Here is an 8,631-nt window from a genome sequence, read left to right on the forward strand (position 1 = left end):
CAAACCCATGGAAATGGCAGCTGTGTAATACAAGTGTCTGCAATCCCAGAGCTCCTATGGGAAGATGGTGGGCAGAATCCCAAGAAACTCACAGGCCAGAAAGCCTGGCTTATGTGGCAGCAAGCAACATAGAGTCCCTGTCTCAAAATGGAAGGTGAGGATGGACACTGGAGATTATCCTCTGACCTCATCAGTCATGTCCACTGTAGCATGTACATCACACACACACACACACACACACACACACAACCCAACAGTATTCAGTTCACTAGTAACAATAAAAGGGAAAACCAAGCCTAACCTTCAGGAGGGTTTGAGGAAAGGATACTTGTCTCCTGCTGTACAAATGTAAACACTAGCGCCCTGTACTTCCTATATAGCCTGATATATGAAATTTAACCAGTAACTACTAATAATTTATTGTTGCATACCAGAGAGAACTTAAATGGGAGATGTTTGTTACAGTACAGTACAGTAGTCTAAAGAACGAGAGCAATGTGCACATCCGCAAACAAGGTAACTGTTGAGTGTATTGGGCATTCAGCTCCCTCACAGCTTGAAGTGTGGTCTTCCTGCCCTACAGCTCTCAGAGCATGCCCAGTTTCCTATATCCCTCTAATTTACTCAAAGATATAAACAGTATTCCTTTTAAAAATAGGTATTTTGATTCAAACATCAAACACAAAGCTTTCTTTTTTGAATATATAGGTCAGAGAAATAGTCACGATAGCTTATTATAGAATAATTCTATAAAAATAGCAACTGTCTGGTGACTCAAGAATATTTATTCTCCTAAGAGGATTAGAAAAATCAGGTCTCAGGGATGGAGGGATGGCTTAGAGATTAGAGCACTTGCTGCTCCTACAGAGGACCAGGGTTCAGTTCTCAGCACACACATGGTGCCTCACAACTGTCTGTTACTCCAGTTCTAGAAGAGGATCTGATGCCCCCTTCTGGCCTTTGCAGGCATTGCACACATGTGATGTGCATACACACACTCAAGCACAGACATACACACAGAATGAGCTCAATCAAGTCTCCCATGCCTACCTGCAAAAGTATTTGCTTACCTGGTGTCTTCCTGAAAGTGTCCAGACATATTCCTACCTAAATTGGAGGTTCTGAGGAATTTCTGGGGATGTGGCTTGGCTTCTGTGGCCTGGGAGAGAACATTGGGCAGAAATACCAAGGCCCTGAGAACTAACCTGAGGTGGGATAGCACAGCCATCATCATTTTAGACAAGCTACCTACTGTTCCCAAGTCTTTCTCTTATCATTCATTAAGGGGTATAATTTGCCACATTTCTTTTCTTTTTAAATTGACTTATTAATTTTGTGGTGTAAGTGTGTTTGGTCTGCACACCAGAAAAGGGCATTCGGATTCTGTGGGACTACAGTTACAGATGGTTGTGAGCAGCCATTTGGGTGCTAGAGATTGAACTAAGGATATCTGGAAGAGCAGCCAGTGCTCTTAACCACGGACCATCTCTCCCAACTCCTCTCTCATTTCTAATGAGGCCAAAAAGGGAACCGCCCTCACTGCATGCACCAGGTCAGCACACAGCAGGCTTGTCTGTTCCGGCCTCTCATTCTCCAGTAAGATTATTCAGTTTGTTGTAGTCACCAGCAGCAGAGTGTCCCCAGTAGGCTAGCGTTCAGTTGTAGGTGTCTTCATGCTATGTAGTTTTTGTATTGGCCAGGGGCACCTGAACAAGGCCCCACTGTCTTTGATACGTATGTTGGGGAACAGAGCCTGAACACACACCACAGTCTCTGACTATCTCACTGCTTATGACCAGTGTTACCTGAGTCCTACTTCCTCTTTTTGCAAAGAATGAGACCAGACCAGTTCCTTCCCAAGCCTTCCCCGGGGGCTCTCAACAGAGGAATGCTGTTTCCTCCACCTGGAAAAGAGGCTGGTTCACTTGATGTAAGTTGAACCTAGGCAGCTTGCAAGGTTATGATGTGTCCTCCCATCATTCAGGAGGAGCTAGTGTTAACCTTTTCCTCCCCCATGACCTTTCAGAGGTAAACAGGCTGCCAGTTGTGGGGCACTAAAGTTGGCTGTCCCCAGCTCTGGATAGCATCCTCCTTAAAGGCAATCTCAAAAGGTTACCAGATTTTCCCTTCAGCCTCTGCAGCTATTGCATAGGGACTGGTTCACAGATTCTTACAATTCTATCTCATTTCATTGTCCAACAATTTGGGAGTGAATAGGTTTGCCTGAAGAATACTGTTCTGGCAATTCTTGGATGCAGGTAATTGGAGGAGCCTCCTTAGCATAACATGGAAACTGCTCCAGGTTGGACACATGGGACTTGGGGTTGGCAGTGAGGTTCCCACCCAGGTCTGATGGCGGTGGTATCCATTTTGAGAAGGGCTGGACTGGGAAAGGTTGCCAGAAGAACTTCATTGCTGCTTTATCCCCTCCACCATGGAAGGCTCAGCAGCAGCAGCAGCGGTGGCGGCGGCGGCTGCAGCAGCAGCAGGAGGAGGAACAGCAGCAAGTCCTGACTGGAAGGACAGAGGGTACAAGTCCCAGAATGGGCATTGTCCACAGGCAGGTGCTTGCACCACGGAGGCTTGAGTTCTGCTCCCTGGGACAATGTGACTGTCATCCCTGTGCTGACAGGGAGTATCCAGTCTATGTAGAACTGTGGAGGAAAAGTGGGTCCCCTGCAGTCCCCTAATACGTTAGTGTTCTATGAAATCATTGTAAGCTCAGGCTTCCGGGAAGAAGGGACTTCTGCTGTCATATTTTCAGTGCCAGGAAGCTAAGGGAAACTGTGACAGGGTGATCTCCCTGCTCAGGTTTTATCTGCAACACTGGAGGATGGAGTGGACTCAAGGGGACTGTGGTGGAACTTAGTGACATGGAGGCAAATGATGGCTCTTGTGTGACCTTGGATAAGTCAACGCCATCTGCACGAGCGGAGTGTGATGGGATACTCTTTGCCATTACCTGACTACACTGGTGGAATCAACTGAAACCCAAGTGGCTAAGCCCACCTGCGGGGGCTTTTCTTGATGGATCATTAGGCTGGGAAGATGTTCCTAAGTCCAGAATATCTGAAGTTCAGAAGACCCAGCTAAATCTGGGCCCCTCCTTCAAGTGGCAGCTTATATGAAGGGCAGGGGGATTGCTTCTTTCTGCTTGCCCTTGATCTCACTGGCCAGGGTTCATCTATCCTGCAGCTGAGGCACTCCTTCCGGTTTTAGAACCTACCTCTCTGAAACTCCAAGTGTTACTAAAGACCAGCTGTGACATTTGTCTCAGGTACTGAACGACTGTCGGGTTCTCCGGACTTTCTGTCAGGACCAGCACTGTTGGACTAGCCAAATCACAACCTGTAAGACATCTAAGAAATCCCCTTTCATGTGTGTGTGTGTGTGTGTGTGTGTATAAATATATACAGAATTGATAGAATATATATGTGTGTGTGTGTTGTGTGTACACACACACACACACACACACACACACAACATATAATATATATTCTTTCAGTTCTGTTCCTCTAGAGAATCCTGACTAGGGTTCATCCTGGGCTCTGGTAGAGTGGCTACATAGAGAAGCCATTGTTAGACAGAATTCGTAAGGTAGAACAGGCTTACTGGTATAGTATTCCATGGTTGATTAGCAATGCCTGCCATGGGCATAGGCCTTGGAGACCAAGGTATAAACCAAAACGCCTACAGCTCTGGAGAAAATGTCTGCCTCTACTTCTCCAGCCCTGGGACTTGCAGATATATGACACTTTGCCTAGCATTTTTAGCTGAGGATCCACTCTCAGGTCTGCATATTCAATGTGACAGAGCCCCTTACCAGGAGGACCATCTCCTACACAAACTCTTCAGCAAATATTTTTTTTTTATTGTCTAGGGTACCAAATCGGACTGCAATTGCAACAGGGTTTTTTTTGGTTCTGGTTCCATGTGCAACAGTTCTTGCAAGGGTTATGAACTGGCTTTCTTGGTGCTGGGAAGTGGGGCATGTTAAGTCTCACCACCAAGCTACAGCTGCAGCCCCAGAGGGGCTTTAAACTGGGACTTTAGGAAAATAACAAAACAGGAGAAAACAGTTATTAGAGATGATGTTTTTAGCTTTACTGTGAATTTTAAAATAGTTTATAGTTTCTGGCAGAGAATGTTGAGAGTGAATGTTTGAATTAGATTTATGGAATTCCCTGGTTCATGATGGAATCTTATTATTGGTACATCCAGGTACATTTAACATATTTTGTGGTGATCCGAATGAGAATGGCCAGCATAGGATCAAATGTTTGAGTCTTTCCCAAAGGTCCGTTATGTGGAAGACCTGGTCCCTGGTGTATGTTGTTCCTCGATATGGAAATCTAAGAAATGGGAGGCTAGTGGGAGGAAGTCCCTCCAGGGCAGGTGTGCCCTTGAAGGAGACACAGGGACCCCGGTTTCTCCTCCCTGTCTCTTTCGCATCCTGATTGCCATGAGGTTTCCTGACAGAAACCCACAAACTACAAGCCAGAACAAGCTCCTCACTCTTTCAGATGACCATCCCAGGTGTTTTACTATAACTTGAAAAGCTGGGGTGAAAAATGACTCAGCAAAGGGCCTGCTCGACAAGCCTTAGGACCTGGATTTGGGTCCCCAGAACACATGACAAGCCAGGTATGGCAGCCCACACCTGTGACCTCAGCCTTGATGTGGGGTAACATGGAGACAGACAGATCCCTGAAGCTCATTGGTCAGCCAGTCTCACCAATACTGATGAGTATCAGGTTCCATAAGAGACCTTGCCACAAAAAAGAAGGGTAGCAAATGATATAGAAAGACACCCTGCACCGACCTCGGGCCTCCACATCCGTATGCACAAGTGTAACATGCACACAAATAAATACATGAAATCGGAAAGCTGACCATTATAACCATTATGACCATTTTCTTTTTATTGTCTTTCTTCTTTCCTTTCCTTTCCTTCCTTTCCTTTCCTTTCCTTTTCCTTTCCTTTCCTTTCCTTTCCTGCCTTCCTTCCTTCCATCCTTCCTTCCTTCCTTCTTTTCTTTTCTTTCTTTTTTTTTTAATACAGGGTTTTTCTGTGTAACAGTCCTGGCTGCCCTGGAACTCACTTGTAGATCAGGCTGGCCTGGGACTCACAGAGATCCATCTGCCTCTTGCCTCCCAATTGCCGGGATTAAAGGCGTGCGCCACCACTACTCAGCCATTATGACCATTTTCAAGTGCGCAATTCGACAGTATAGCATATGCTAAAAGTTGCTATGCAGACAGTTCTTGAACCATCTTCATGCAAAACTGAAACTGCCTAGTAAACAATCCTGAGTCCTCTCCCTGACCTACCAGCTGCTCTACTGTTTTTCTGTGTTTGACTAAACATCTGAAATAAGGCGAATCACACAGGATGTGGTTTTCGTTAAGTATCCTTAGCGTAGCATTCTGAAGGTCTGTCCTTGCTAGAGCATGGGTCACAGTCTTCTTCCCTTTTACGGTCAAATAATAACCCACTTGTATATATAAGTTTATTCATTATGTTATTCATCCATCAATAGCACCAGTTTGCTTACACCTCTCAGCTATTTGAATAAGCCTTCTGCATCAAGAGAAGTAAAAGCATTAACATGGAACTGTAAGATGTTCTGCCATGAGGGTGGACACTCCACTCTCCATCCTCTTGAGTTCCTTAGATACAGTTTTGTTTGTTTATGCTGTGTGTAACCCCACAGCATATCCACGCACCCTCTCCGCTGTTTCATTGGTTTTAAAAAGAATGCCGTCTTCTTCTCCTTGAGGAACTTCCCTTTTTCCACTAGCTGTCATTGCTAAGGTCTGAACTCGTGCTCTGCGGGTTCTTTTAATTGCTGTGTGAAATACCAGAGGGTGCAGAGCCCGAGGCTGCTGCACACTGCCTCTTGGGTGCGAGTTGGTGTGGCCACTCAGGAAGTAGCTTGTCTCGGCTTCAGGAGGTCAATGTCTCTGCACCTCACATCCCAAGCAGTGCCTCTCTCTCTCTACATGGGGCTCTAGCTCCTGCCTGTGTTGAAACTAGAGATGTGTTCGCAGAATGCCCCCAACAGCTTCTGCTGGTGGTAGCGGAAGGGTCGACCGAGAGCAGCTGCTGCATGGCGTTCAGCAGGAAGGTTTCCTCCTCTTACCTTTCCGTTAGTCATGCGATGCCAGGAATTCTCCTGTAACAGCTTGAGGACATGAGTCTTGCAGCTGTCAGGTACTTTGGTGACACTCATGCTCAGCTGTGGGACAATTGCTACAGACCCAACAAGAACAGAGCAGATGGGGGTCCCCTGAGACCCACTGAGCAAATGGCCAGGTACTGGGGGGGGCGGACAACAAAGATATATGAGAAACAGGTCCCTCCTAGAATACAGACACACTAAAATCAGACTTAGTGCACACTTCGGTCACTCAGGTAATCGGAGAGGCGCTTATCCCCTCAAAACCCTTTGAGATTATTGGGGTGACCATTTACCCAAGCACCTACCATACCTGACAGTGTGCTATGCCCTATTACTTCATTCCAATCGGCATCATCCTGCAAGAGTTCATGACAGTGTACCCCCAACCAGCTGCATTATCTCCATCCGTAGACGAGGAGACCAGGCTTAGCATGGTCGACACACAGCTGGAGAATAGCGGAGACAGAATTAAACCCAGGACTCCAAAACCGGTCCCCTAGTAAAAGCAAGCAATGTCTGAGGGCTCAGGCTAGTTCACTAACCAATAAATCTTTCTCTGCGTGCCCTAAAAATAGCAAATGCCATCTTTTATTCAGCAAATAAAACAGCAGTCCCTTCCTCTTCACAGGCAGTTCAAGGGAAACTTTCTAGGCCAATGCTCCAAGCCAAAGAGCCCTCCTCCACATCCGTTTCTGCAGGCCCTGGTGTGTCCATGTACGGAAGGAGTTTCCCAAGGTGGGCTTTCGGCTTACAGCACTGTCCTCAGATATGGGTCAGAGGCAGCATAGCACAGCCCTGGCCCATCACCATAGCAAGAGGCCATTTGACTTTTCCACCGGTTATCTGTTTTCAAAGGCTCCCTAAGCAGCAGGCGAGGCGAGATACAATCTTACTTTAGCGGTATCACGGACACGCCTCCCAGGTCTCAGAGCTCAAGTATGCCATCTTGACATGCAGCCCCCAAGCCATGTCCCAGCAATGTCTCTGGTTAAACAGAGATGTTGCCCTCTGCTTCCCTCTCACAGATGGCTGGAGCTGCCAGCGGTCCCTTAACACGTGCAACTTGGGTCTGGCTTAGTTTCAGAGAGGTGCCTGGAGGAACAGAGGTTGGGCTGGACTAACTCCACGAGGGGATTCCAATTTGTTGTACAGTATTCCTTTAAGATGTGTTACATTTGTTTATGCTGTGGAACATTTGTTTAATGCTGTAAAGATGTGTTGCATTCTTTCATGTTGCTTTTGTTTAACTCTGTAAAACTGAGTTAACTTTGCCTGTCTACCACCTGATTGTCTAATAAAGAGCTAAACAAACGGCTGATGGCAAGGCCAAGAAAGGATAGGCAAGGCTGGCTGGCAGAGAGAATGAATAGGAGAAAAGAGCAAAGGGGGAGAAGGAAGGAGAAAAGAAGGAGGAGGACATCAGGGCCAGCCACCCAGCTACACAGTCAGCCATGGAGTAAGAGTTAATGAGAGGTATACAGAAATAGAGAAAGGTGAAAGCCCAGAGGCAAAAGATAGATGGGATAATTTAAGTTAAAAAAAAAAAAAGCTGGTTAGAAAAAGCCTACCTAAACCTGGGCATTTAAAAGAAAAAGTTAGCTTCCGTGTGTGTGATTTATTTAGGAGGTAGGTAGTGGGTCCTCCAAAAAGTAAAAAGCCAAAAGAGAAAAAACAAAACAACCAATACACCAGTCCCCTTTCTTGGTTTAGTGACCCCCCACTGATGTTTATTTTCCACAGTTCAACATGATAATTCACTATTCTTCCCCAAGCTGGATTGCTCATTTAAACCAACTGAGGCATGTTCTTCTCGTGGTGTGTGTGTGTGTGTCCAGATGCGTTCACCTGTGCTGACTTCATGTATCTTCTTCTCTCACTCCCCTCCTTATTTTTTGAGATTGGGTCTCGTACTGATCCTGGTCAGGCTGGCTCAACAGTGGGGCCCCGGGATCATCCTGTCTCCACTTCCCCAGTGCTGGGGCTTCAGGGGAGTACCACCATGTCCCGCTTTTTACTCAGTGGCAGAGATGCAAACACAAACACTCATGCTTCCATACAAGTACTCTACCAACAAACCACTTTCCTGCTAAAACTAAATAAATAAAAAGCAGGGCGTTGTGTCCACTTCATTTATCAGCCAAGACGACAGCTGTGCTGTGAACCAGGGAGTGTGCTGGTTTTTCACAGCTATCTCAGTTAATAACCCCCACTTTACATATCAAGAATGAAGACAGTAAACTGTTGTGTATGTCACAGCTTGTGTGTGTTGAGCCCACCTTTGACTCAGATCCTATACCATTGCCATTGGCCATTAAAAATCTAAACTCAGCTACACAAAATTAGAGGGGTGTGTGTGTGTGTTTTCAACTACATCTAAAGTAGAGACTGTGAGTTTGGAAGAATTCTACTCAGACAAACCATTGAGGTTGAGATTAGCTGAGAACAGTAA

The sequence above is a fragment of the Arvicola amphibius genome, chromosome 3 (genome assembly GCF_903992535.2).
Source record: "Arvicola amphibius chromosome 3, mArvAmp1.2, whole genome shotgun sequence".
NCBI classification, from domain to species: Eukaryota; Metazoa; Chordata; class Mammalia; order Rodentia; family Cricetidae; genus Arvicola; species Arvicola amphibius.